The sequence below is a fragment of the Hoplias malabaricus genome, chromosome 3, assembly GCF_029633855.1.
Source record: "Hoplias malabaricus isolate fHopMal1 chromosome 3, fHopMal1.hap1, whole genome shotgun sequence".
NCBI lineage: Eukaryota > Metazoa > Chordata > Actinopteri > Characiformes > Erythrinidae > Hoplias > Hoplias malabaricus.
This window is the reverse complement of record NC_089802.1, coordinates 30,161,654-30,175,412: the sequence shown is the minus strand read 5'-3', so window position 1 is coordinate 30,175,412 and position 13,759 is coordinate 30,161,654. Positions and strand designations below refer to the sequence as shown.

The 13,759-nt window shown below is 39.1% G+C and overlaps 1 pseudogene; it reads right to left on the bottom strand.

The window, feature by feature from the left end:
• Nucleotides 1-341: 341 nt before the first annotated feature.
• Nucleotides 342-9,814, bottom strand: LOC136691399 (general transcription factor II-I repeat domain-containing protein 2-like; annotated as a pseudogene).
• Between the last annotated feature and the right edge of the window lie 3,945 nt (nucleotides 9,815-13,759).

The following is a 13,759-nucleotide window of genomic DNA, read 5'->3' as shown; positions in this document are numbered from 1 at the left end:
TAGTTAGAAGGGTTACATGTACCTTTAAAGCAGGGGTGTCAAACTCAAATACACAATGGGCCAAAATTTAAAACTTGAATAAAATCGCGGGCTAACATTGAATAAATATTAAAAATTAGATTAAAAAAAGATTAAAAGATTAAAAACCTTTTAATATGGTCCATGCATGTTTTGCTTCAACATTAGATATCAAAATAAACTTTTTCAACAGGTTCATAAATGTATAAAATATATAACAATAATAAATCAATCAAGCATTCAACCATTCATGCCTTGAAGTAGCAAGAAAAATATGCATAAAGAAAAGGTAAAACGTATTGCTCAGTTTGATATACAGTGATCTAATCGCATGTGTCCAAGCAAGACATCTGGCATCTCTTCTTGGATGCAAGTTCATCAATGTCTGGGCTCAGGCTGTGAGCTGAGGAAATCCTCAGTATCGCGTGAAGGTGTTCATCAGTCAGACCTGTCCTGTCAGATGTTTTGGTCATCTCCATCAAGGAGAAAATCTGCTCACATAGATAAGTGCTACCGAACATGGAGAGCATCTGAGCAGCTTGGGTGCGGAGCTGAGGCATTGCATCAGGGATGAACTGCATCATTTTTTGACCTCAACGTGTCATTACACTGGAGGTCAATCAGCTCCATTTGGAGGTTCGTTGGTGCATTTTTCAAATCAACCGCGAAGGGATTACTGAGCAGTTCAAACCGACATTTCTGGACATCGAAGTCAGCAAATCGCCGGCTAAACTCAGCGCAGAGTACACTGAGTTTTTGAGCAAACTGTGCGCATGGAAACACGGCGGTAGAGATCTGCGTTTTTATGGTTTGGCAGCAGGGGAAATGGCCAAGGTTTCCTTGCAGCATTTGATTTTCCCACAGGCACAGTTTAGTTTTGAAAGCCCTGACTGCAGCGTACATATCTGTGATGATGCACCCCCGCCCCTGAAGCTGCAGGTTCAGTGCATTAAGATGGCTCGAGATGTCACACAGAAAGGCCAGCTCATAAAGAAACTTTTGGTCCCGGAGCGATGCTGTGTCCTTCCCTTTGCTTTCCAGAAACTGACATAGTTCCACAGGCAGCTCGAAACAACTGCTCGGTACTTTCAGCTCACATGTGTGATCAGCACTTTTTCACAAACTCTCCCTCATTAAAGGGCCAGGCTGATTTTGCAATCTCGGTTGCCACAATATAACTCGCCTTTACAGCAGCCTCACTTTGTGAAGTGGCTTTATTAAACGTATTTTGTTGTGTAACCAAACTTCTTTTCATCTCCTCTACTTCCTTGCTCCTTTCAGTTATGCTCATGTCTTTGTACTTGTCGTGGTGTTTCTTTTCAAAGTGTCCTCTAATGTTGTACTCCTTAGTTATAGCCACATTGGCTCCACATACAAGACACACCGGTCTGATATTTACATATGTAAATCTGTCCAAAAAGCTCCTATTTTCTGCCATTTTGGGAAGGGGTAGCTCAGAGATAGCTATAGCTTGAGATTGCTATGATGATTGTCACAGAGGAGAGCGTCTCTGGTCGTGGTTGCTACCTATGGTTGCTATGCATATATATATATATATATTTCCATCAATATGTTAAACTGTAAATCATCCATCAAAATTAAAAAATGCTGGAACGAAAAAATAAAAACAAAAGCTGTGGTTTTTAAATTTAATTAGATATTTAATTTGAGTTCATTGGAAATGCAGAAACATTATTACATGCCTTTATTACTTCAAGGCTTGACTAGTGTTGCACACTACTGTCAGGATGCACCTGAAGGAATGTAAGTAAACTTCAACTAGTTCAATATACTGCAGACAGGGTCTTCACTAAAACTAGAAAATTTGAGCATATCACTCCAGTTATATCATCACTTCCCAAAAACCTATGTTCGAATGTGCTGGTATTTAGTGAAAAACATATTGTGAACATTTATGAAGTTTCATTAGCACTCTGAACTGTGTAGACAGGGTGTTGCCTACACATTGGATTTTACAATTTTCTGATAATTGAATTAGGTTTTCTTCTGTTTTGCCATGAATCTGATGTGACACTATTTTTCTCAATTCTTGTGATTCACACATTGACTATTCATGAGGTGTGGAACATGAATGAAATAATGAAATTTCATCAAGGGTCGTGTTCTGACTCTCAGAGAGAGACTTGTCTTGTTGCTTATTGTTTTATACCATTCATTCATTCATTCATTCATTGTCCAGTTCAGGGTCATGGTGGATCTGGAGCCTACCCGTAGTCATTGGGTGCAAGGCAGGATCACACCCTATAGGGGGTGCCAGTCCTTCACAGGGCGACGCATTCACTCACAGATATAGATATTTTAAAGTCACTTATCCACCTAACAATGTGGGTTTTTGGAGCGTGGGAGGAAACAGGAGTACACGGAAGAACCCCACGCAGACACAGGGAGAACAGCCCAAACTCCTCACAGACAGTCACCCGGAGGAACCCCACGCAGACACAGAGAGAACACACCAAACTCCTCACAGATAGTCACCCGGAGAAACCCCACGCAGACACAGGGAGAACACACCAAACTCCTCACAGACAGTCACCTGGAGGAAACCCACGCAGACACAGGGAGAACACACCACACTCCTCACAGACAATCACCCGAAGGAACCCCACACAGACACAAGGAGAACACACCACACTCCTCACAGACAATCGCCCGGAGGAACCCCACACAGACACAGGGAGAACACACCACACTCCTCACACAGTCACCCGGAGGAAACCCACGCAGACACAGGGAGAACACACCAACTCCTTACAGACAGTCACCCGGAGTAAACCCATGCAGACACAGGGAGAACACACCAAACTCCTCACAGACAGTCACCTGGAGGAAACCCACGCAGACACAGGGAGAACACACCACACTCCTCACAGACAATCGCCCGAAGGAACCCCACACAGACACAGGGAGAACACACCACACTCCTCACAGACAATCGCCCGGAGGAACCCCACACAGACACAGGGAGAACACACCACACTCCTCACACAGTCACCCGGAGGAAACCCACGCAGACACAGGGAGAACACACCACACTCCTCACAGACAGTCACCCGGAGGAAACCCACAGAGACACAGGGAGAACACACCAACTCCTTACAGACAGTCACCCGGAGTAAACCCACGCAGACACAGGGAGAACACACCTCGCTCCTCACAGACATTCGCCCAAAGGAACCCCACACAGACACAGAGAGAACACACCACACTCCTCACACAGTCACCCGGAGGAAACCCACGCAGACACGGCGAGAACACACCACACTCCTCAGAGACAGTCACCTGGAGAAACCCACACAGACACAGGGAGAACACACCACACTCCTCACAGACAGTCACCCGGAGAAACCCCACACAGACACAGGGAGAACACAGCTAACTCCTCACCTGGAGTGGTCCTTGAACCCACAATCTGCACCACCATGCTGCCCTCACTTGAAGCAAGGCACTGAGTAAAATAAAGACTTGTGCCCCCTCCAGGGTGTGTTCCTGCTTTGCGCTCAGTGATTCCGGGTAGGCTCCAGACCCACTGTGACCCTGAACTAGATAAGGGTTACAAGCAATGAATGAATTAATAAATGTTTTCAGGAACACCCATGAATATTGCACCAGTGCAAACTATAATATTCTTACATTTTCAAAGGCATGGCTGTGGAAGATAAGGGTGTGGTGCTGAACTGGCATGTGTGCTGATCTCACCCCAACAGAGAATGTGAGGTGCAATTTGAAAAGAAAAATGCTGTTGTAGTACGTGCAGAATGTGGCCTGGCATTGTCTTTTTGTACAAGACGTTCAAGCAAACAACAGACTGTCTCATTTAAAGGAACACTAGGTAGTATTTTTACATTAAAATCACAGCTTCAGAAATCATTTTGTTGCTTGACCTAGCTGTAATATGGAGAATAGAGCTTATATCATTGCTACTCTGGGATCAGCACTGCAGAAATGGCACTGTGTCTGCCCTTGATTTCATTCTAGATCTATAATTGAATTACACTCTGCAACTGTAGGGGGATCCAGGGGCTAAAAGAAAATATTTAATTCGACCAGCCAAACGAAATGTGAAATGAAACTAAACTAGTGCCTGTGTTTCATGGTCTTGTGCCCATTCATGTGTCTCTCATTTTGAGTCATAGAGGTTTCTTTCTTTATTTGAAGCCAAGAAAAAATGCAGCTCAATATTTGAGGAAGTGATTTGTCTTTTAATGAAATAGAAATCATTTTTGCCCCTATGCAACAGGTTTGTCTTGATTAACCACTGTTATTCTCAAAGCAGATATAGACATATACATATGCCTGTAGGTAGCTGCTCTACACACAGCACAGTAATCTGTAATCTGGTAAGACTTTCAATTAACCTTCAAGTTCAGCTCATTGATGGGCATTTCAAAATCATCTAAATTTCCAGTTGTGGAAAAACATGAGAAGTCTATAGGAAATATTTGAATAAATCATGTCATACGTTTTATTTGTCATTAGTAGAACTTTATTTTTTTATTAAATATATATTTATATGTCATATATATTGAACATAAAATACAATAATAAAATAATGTTCAAATGCAAAACAAGAAAAGAAATACTACCAAAAATCTACTGTGAGATCTTTTCAATATTTTCAGTAAGTAATGCTGGTAGTGGAGTAAGACGATTAAAAAAATACATATTCCTAGATGGCATTGTCATTATTTCATTTGACAATAATTTATGAACAGTATTTCATGCAAAACATCATACAAAAACATATTCATGAATATTTAAAATCATCTGACATTTATAGATAAATTTGTGCAATGTGTCTTTGTTCTTAATATAAATGTTAGCACACCCTGGTGGCTGTATGAGGGATTAGACTTTTCACATAAAGTTTTTCATGAATGATGGTGGATGCATTTATGCTCAAAGGCATGACGGTAGCCTCTCTTCAGGTCTCCATTTTGCCGCCTGGTTAAAAAAAACTTCAGTGTGCACGACGGCCATGATCCACATTTGTTTGGGTGTGAGATGCAGTTTTAGCCACACAGATCTTCAAGATATCCGTGACATGTCCAATATAAACCAAGGGTGACTGATGACAGATGATTTGAACTTTTGATTTCCAGTGAACATTTCAGATATTTTGTACGTGCAGAAATATCTTTGACTGAAGCCATTCTGAAAACAAACAGCAGGTCCGTTTATTAGCATTAGCTCATGGTGGCTCCAGCGCTGGGCCATCTCTGACCACCAGAGGGAGACATTACTCCAGCCCCAGAGCTAATCAGGCTCAATGTCCCACACCTGGGTCCCAAACCCAAAAGACAAGAAACTCTGGATAGTTTCTTGCTGGATTTTTGTCTCTACAAAAGATACGGCCGGTAATATTGGTAAAAGGGTTAAGAGCTTTTCCTCTTTCTGTCCTCTTTTCGAGTTTCTAAACATTTCTTTCTGGGGTTTTTGTGCTCCTCTCTCTCTCTCATACACAGAAAAAAAGAGAAAAAAATCTTTTTTTTCCCACTGTGTTTTAACTACTGATGGCAAAATGAGGATTCAAGAACTGCACTGAAATTATGCATCTGAATTTTGCTGCTATTGAATTTAAGTCTCCAGATTTCCACTTTTGAATATTTTGCTTTGAAATTATGCATCTGAATATAATTGCTATTAAATAGAACTCGTGAATTTTCAAGAACACGTTTTTTCTTAATGTTTCTTTTTGTCAAAGTTGAATGAACATTTTTTCCTTAGAGTGAGAGATGGCACTTTTACTAAATAAACGATATTACTAAATTTAATTTTAGATGTTTATTACACATTTATACAGTATTTAATTCATACAGTCCCCTTGTGACCCTAAGACTCTGATAAAACCATTTCAATCACAAAAACAGTTAAACCACATGAGTAAAGGGATGTTTTCACTAAATCGTATTTAAGTTTTTCAGTGTTAGAGACAGATTAGCTCTTCATACAATGCTCTAGGTCACATGGGCATCTCTTAATGAGTGAGCTGAGATTGTTTGCAACCTTTTGATATAAAACATGTAGGCAATGTAATTATAATCCATGTGCTTTAAAGGTGAATTTGGTGAATTGTTCATGGGTGTAACTCACATACTCAGCTTTACTGCTCATCCCACAAATGCATGTTCCAATTGTGGCACCATTTAAGAGGAAAATGAACAAGCTTTCCAATGGTGTACGATTTATTGCCAGGAAGCATTGTTACAACAAAGAAATAATCTAACAAACACAACTTACTTTTTGTGCTATGTTGATTTATTATCCAGAAAATCTGTGCCTCCAGCTAAACTACTAGAGTGAAACAAAGAAAAGAAACGGGAGAAATTTCATACTTAAATTCAAGATTGATTCGGGTAAAAGCTTGGCTGTTTTAATCAAAACTGAAAGTATTTTTTACCCATATTTAACAGGTTCCTCTTGGTAAATACCTGCATACATTAGCTATTGTATCAGAGTGTATATAACCCAAAATTACGCTCTTCTCATCAGGTGGCCTGCAGACAGCTGCTCTACACACAGCACTGGTAACCTTTAATCTGGTAAGACATTCAATTAATCTGTTTTTCATTAAACTCAGTATATATATGTTTTTTTTACTTTTTGGATATATATCTTAGTGGAAAATAATGATCGGTTTTTGGAAAATATAAATTAATATATTTAAATTAAAAGAACTGCATTTTGAAACTTGTTTAAAGTTAATTAATCTAGAGAAAAACTTTATTTTCTTAAGATTGTTTAATACTTTTCATGAAATCATGAGCCTGATCCATAAAACCTTAAAATTTTAAAATGAGCAAACTGCACGTAATCTATGAGTAAAATGGATGTTTCTGTGTATAAACAGACTTTTTTTAAAAAAAGTGGGGGTTTTGGCAAATACCCTATTTTTACAAATTAGGAGGACATTTACATTTATTTTACAATTAACACACTATTAACCTCATTCACTCTTACTCTCTCTCACACACAAACACACATTCTTTTTGTTTTTGTAAAAATACTAAACAAAAATATTATATTTGTATATCTATATCTTTTGTATATTTACTTTTGAAAATTTGGATATTCTGATTCTATTTTGGAAAATGTTTGATCAAATTTAAAGTTTAATAAAATGTGTTATAATAAAGGATTTAATAAAATTTACAGTTGCCATTAAGTAAGAATTAAAAACAAATAAAAGTCGTTTATAATATGACAAGTGATTTAATCTTTAGAATATCTGTGTGTATTTCAAATATTTCATACATTTATCCATGTGCTGACCTTTACTAAATAGAGGGGTTAAAGGTCATGTGAAGTTATACATTCAGTTTTAGTATATTTCTATACTGCTTTTATTTTTTAATATCAGAGATGGTGCTGACAACCTTACAACACAATTGTTTTCTCTCTCTCTCTCTCTCTCTGCTACATAACTGCTGCCAAAATCACATCTCATTCTCAAGCAAATTATTCAGTAACATCCAAATGACCTGCTATTGTCATATTTTTTCAAGAATTAATATTTAAAAAATAAAGCCATAAAAAAATAAGCATGCTGTGTAGAGGATTACACCTATCAGTGCCACTGTAAAGCTGCTTATTTGTAATTATTTGATTATTTAATCTATTGCATAGGTGTACACCAGTGGTGGATACTGGTCTTTCAAGGAGGGGAGGCTCAATTTCGGCCTACATCATAAAATGTGTCAGTTTATTTATACGTAAATTCTACCCTCCGTTCCTTTTCAAGAAAATGATCTGTGACCCTGTCGTACCAACAAGGCGTCTTTTCCAGGGACTTGACTAGTGTCCTCTCAATGGCCAGCAGAGCTAGGCTGCTTAAACGGCCTTGGACCATGTGAAGTGTGTCTGCCTGTGAGTGCTTTGTTCAGCCTCAGACAGATCATCCAAATATCATGCAGAAGCTGAGCGTCCAGGCCAGCCCACTGCCCTATGGAACGCCGTTGGTCTCTAGACGTGTTGGATTCTCCGTGTTAACACGTAGCATATAATTTCGTGTTAACACGCTAAGATATTTACGTGTTAACGCGTTAAGTTTGTGTATTAAGTGAATCATGATTCTTTACTGCCACCTACTGGTGTATTGCGTTATTGCTGAAACAACATAAAGCCAAACTTGCCAAATAACGGAAACATGTGTGTGTGTATATATATATATATATATAAACCCCTCACTTCAACCACCACAGAATTTACTGCTGAAAAAAGCAGTTTTTTTCTCTCACATAGTGTAAGAGAATAGTGGCTTGTTTGATGTAAAACTATGAAAAGCTTTAGAGTATGTTATGAATTAAGTTATATAATAATATGCATGTTTATAAATTTTAAGGTATTAAACACCAGATTATTTTATTGTGAAAAATAAACTTCCAGTTGCTATGGGGATCAGCTTACTAGTATTGCTGTCTTCACACTGCTCACGTAGGGCTCAACGTAGCCATAGGTCAGCGCTTAGCTCACTATGTTATGAATAATTCAGATGAAACGTAGGGACTACGTTCACAAAGGATTTATGTTTCATGTCAGCTACAGTGTGTGATGTAAATCCTATCATGAATATGTAAATACTCCCGGATTTGAGGCCTCCCATTGGCGAAAACCTTAAAAAGCGTGTAAAGTGTACTTTTTGGTCACGTTATCGCAACAAAATTGTACGTGTTAACACGCATGTGTTCACACGTTTAGAGCCCAACGGCGTTCTATACTGCCCCATAGACCCCCAGAGACGCTGAGCGTCCGATGGGCAGGACAAAGCCCAGCATTTATCCAATGACTCGTCTCGTTTCGGTGCACTTCGCAATTGAACTCTGTGGACGCTTAGAGCACCGTGAAGGGAATGATTGAGAGGAAAGCCGCGTCTTTACCAGTGATAAGAAGCTGATTCTGAACAAAAGTTGAGCGTGTTGTAGTGCATATTTATTCAGTGACATGTACACACAACAGTATATATTTGATCACTTATTTTTTGACATTTTAGGGGAAGCTGAGCTTCCCTTGCAGTCTTAGAGCAATCGCAAACACCTATTTGCTGCAGACAATGTAGAATGAAGAAACATACGTGTGTTTCTTCATTCTACATTGTCTGCAGCAAAGCGTAGCCTACGAAATAAAAGTACAATACTTTTTATAAACAGATACAGGATGAAGATGACATATGAAAGCTGGAACTGTCGTTTTTCCGTTGTAGTAGTGTAATTTATGTGAATATTACTTACAAACATACATTACATGGATTGTGTTATGGACATGAGAAAATTGGGCAATATTAGGTTCTGACCAGCATCGGGGTCACAAATCCCTGAAGTGTCATATTATCACACCATGCCCCATTACATTAAATCTTGAGGTGCCCTCTTTTGGACAATATGATGTATTGCCTGATCTCAATTTCCTCGGTTGAGGCTCAATTCTGTCCACAAAAGCCCCGTTAGGTTTCGTTTAATTTATGTGGTAATTAATAAATAATGACAATAGCAGGTCAGCTGTATTTTACTGAATAATTTGCTTGAGAATGAGATGATTTTGGCCGCGGCTATGTGCCGAACAACAGGAGCCCACTGTCCCACCTCCAGCTGAATGTGCCTCGCTCTGATTTACTCCTTTCTCGACCTGACCAATTACTCCAGCTAGCATGGTAGATCTGGGCCGATTTTGGCTCAGGCTTGGCACTGTCGGCTGGCTGCAATCTCGGCGTGAATGCGGCACGTCGCGTCTGGCCACGTTCTGGCTGCACGTTGGCACTGTCGGCTGGCGAGGCGATTGCCATTGCAGTTTTCACACTACACTGATCAGAGCATTTTATTAAATACAGCGTATTAATCGTATGTGGCCCACATCTAAAAATAAAAGAAAATACTGGTAACTGTCTGGAAAACAATGTAATAAATTTTAAATAAATAGAATCATTATTTTAACTTGTTAAATGCCATACAGTTATAGGTAAGCTCTGTATTGTAATATTTTAGAATATTGATGTAATGACTGGGACACGAACGACAGAAATGATAATGATAAATAGGGTTAATACGGAGACAGTGCCGTGCTGAAGGGAGGAAATTGTTATTTAAGTTTTTGAAGACGACTGGACTGGAACTACAGCTTTAAAATGAATGAACTCTGAATGAGAAAACGGAAGGTGGCAGAAGCGAACCGCTGTAAAAACACAGAAGAAGAAGACGATGAAGATTCGCGCTCTTTTCTGTGACCGCGGCGCGCGAGCAGCTCTCACCGGCCTCTGGGAACAGCTTCATCCCGTAAGTATTTAAATTTAAGCATATATTTTTGGATACATAAATATTTTGGTATCACCCAAATGTAGTTAACATCGTTAATGTTATGTACGTTATTCTATAAACTGATATACGTTACATACGTAATATTGAACCTTTTTTTTTCAAATGACAAACTTTTTAGCTAACCTGTTTAACTCTAGCTAGCTTTTTTCCTCTGACATAGAAAACATTTAAATGACATGACAATCGCTCATACATGAGTTATTTTAATTTGAGTAATTATGTGGTTTGATGGCGTAATTTACAAGAAGATGTGAGCATTTTTTGTGGGTTTTATGTCACACAGAACCGCATACCTCAGTATAAGAAATAAAATGAGAAATAAAACTGCTTAAACACATTAAGGTACTAACTAAGTAGGTTAAAATACATTCTCAGTCTTTTGGTGTAATGTAATGTTTTAAATATATAATTCCACATACACTAATCCTTTGTTAGGGAGTAGCAGTGATTTTGGGCTAGTGATTAATGGGTTGAAGGAGGTTATATTGAAACGACAGAAGCCTATTTACTGAGAGAAAAAAATAAACAAAAGCATGTGAAGTGGTTTATTTTTGGAGCTGTGAAGTTAGTTACATTTTTCAAAATCAACTATGAACATGAACTAATTAATTTTTTATATAATTATGTAAAGATGGACTGCAGTAAGAAATCTAGTGGGGCAGTGAAAAATGCAGGTGGGCAGGGAGAAAAGCAGATAGGATGTTAATTTAAGTTATTTAGATGAGATCTTTAGCATCAGTTGTAACATAATCGTTTGTATAACCGTTTGTACTATAACCTGATAATCTTTTACATTTGAAGTTCTGTAGTTTATGAATTTGCATGCATAAGCAGTTTAAAGTTTTTCATTAAATATTTTTAAAGAAAATATATTGAAGAGAGTGGGTTCAATTCCCGCTCCAGGTGACTGTCTGTGAGGAGTTGGTGTGTTCTCCCCGTGTCCGCGTGGGTTTCCTCCGGGTGCTCCGGTTTCCTCTCACAGTCCAAAAACACATGTTGGTAGGTGGATTGGTGACTCAAACGTGTCCATGCGAGTGAATGTGTGTGTGTCTGTGTTGCCCCCTCCTGGGTGTATTCCCGCCTTGCGCCCAATGATTCCAGGTAGGCTCTGGACCCACCACGACCCTGAACTGGATAAGCGCTTACAGATAATGAATGAATGAATATTAAAGAGAACAGAACACGTACATAGTCTCTATATGTTTAATTATGGAACTGGAATTCAACAAGTAGTACAACTGAGGTGACTACACTTGAGCGTTCTTTCACTACACTGCACGTCCTGAAGATCCCTGTTGTCCAGGCTGCCAGAGATGAGGATACGGCTGATATTTCCATCATTGTTGAGGGCAGTGAGGTATTGACAAAGTTAGAGAACACAGCAGAGGCTTGTAAACTGTTGATCGAACTGATGTGTGCCATGAATAAGTGTCAAATGTGTACTTCCACACATTTGAGGAAACTCAAACTGTTTTAAAATACCTTTCTGCTATTTTTTTTATTTTCCAAACCTACTGGTGAATTATTTTTGTATTTTAAGCGATTTGGTATATGGCCTTAGCAAAGTATATTTTTAAAGAAAAGTCTGAATGTAAATGGCAGTTCTTAGGGTGTAAAACTAATTGTTTTTTTTGTTTTTTTTTAAAGAATATTTGAATGTTAACTGGATTTAGGAAATCATGACACTGCCGATTTCAAATTTCAATGCCACTTACAAATGTATTTTCTGTTTATCGATTTTTATATGCGGCACGTTGGCGCAGCAGGTAGTGGCCACAGCTCCAGGGGCCTGGAGGTTGTGGGTTCGATTCCCGCTTCGGGTGACTGTCTGTGAGGAGTTGTCTGCGTGGGTTTCCTCCAGGTGCTCCGGTTTCCTCCCACAGTCCAAAAACACATGGTAGGTGGATTGGCAACTCAAAAAGTGTCTGTAGGTGTGAGTGAATGTGTGTATCTGTGTTGCCCTGTGAAGGACTGGTGCCCCCTCCAGGGTGTATTCCTGCCTTGCGCCCAATGATTCCAGGTAGGATCTGGACCCACCGCGACCCTGAATTGGATAAGCAGTTACAGGTAATGAATGAATGATTTTTATGTACTATTTGTATACATTGCATTTGCTGTATGTTTACATTGTTTCAAGGTTGTTTGAAAAGCACACTTACTAATATTACATCAACCCTCAGTTATACATATTTATACATTTAATTAGGGAACATGATTATATTATATTTGTAGATTTTAAAATGTGTTTATTTCATAAAACCTGTTTCATCTCCAGGACCTTTATTATGTTTTTTGTTATATGACATTTCTATAATGAAATATTACAAACATGTATGTCTCCCTCTGGAGAGGAGAATGCAATGTACCTTTAAGGAACAAAACTGGACTTTAAACACTTGTACCTTTTTTCTTTTTTTCTGAGAGTGTAAGTTATTTAATAAAGCAGTAATTTCACCATGAACCTGATTGTACCCTTTTCTGAGGGAGGGGAGGGTGGTGTGTGTGTGTTGGGGGGAGGTGTATAGAAATAAACCATTACAACCGATAATGAGCCAGATCTGGGCCGAGTCTGGCACTAATGGCGTGCTTTTGGCTCAAAGTCGGCTGTGGTCCGGTTATTGCGATTTAGTTATGGCTTGCCAGATTGGGGCCGAGTCATTTGAGCCGCGGCTGAGCCACAACACTCGGCCCAGACTCGGGCCAAAACTATCGGCCCACTCTACGGCCGTACATCATGGCCGAAACAATGCCGACTCCGCGTGCCGGCATCGGGCCGAGTGTTTTTGTTCCGGCGTGCTTGATTCGGCCCGAGTGTGGGCCGATACAATTTTGCTAGCTGGGAATGTTTTAGTTATAAAAAAGTGGTTGTAATGTGTAAATAAGTAATGGACAGGAGAGATCAAAGAACTGCCCTAACGCATAGCCTGTGTCATGTCTGTTTGAAAAGGGTTGTTAAATTGAGGGAATGGATTATGGTGCAAATTTGTTCAGTCCATGTGCTCTTCTTGTGTGTTTCACTTTCCCTCGGTTGTGGACTGCCAATTTATCTCTTGTTAGTGTTGTATTTTAAGTGTGGATTTATTCCTGTACATGTTATATGTTTATATCTGTAATATTCTTAGATTATGTCGTGGACTTTGAAGTCGTGGGTCGAGGAGCTGTAGTTAATCAGCCATCTTCTACTCTGAATATAATTGATTCACTTACAGGGACTGGCCGCTAGGTGGTGTCTAGGTACTATTTATAACGATTAATGCTCTGATATTGTTGTAATGAATAATTAGCTTAGAAACACATCTGTCTCATTTTAGATTAACTGATACTGTATTATCTTTATTATTATATATATTGCCATATTCCCTGTATTGAAATTCAGTTTTCTCTGTTTTGTTTCCAACAGCAACACAGCAAGCATA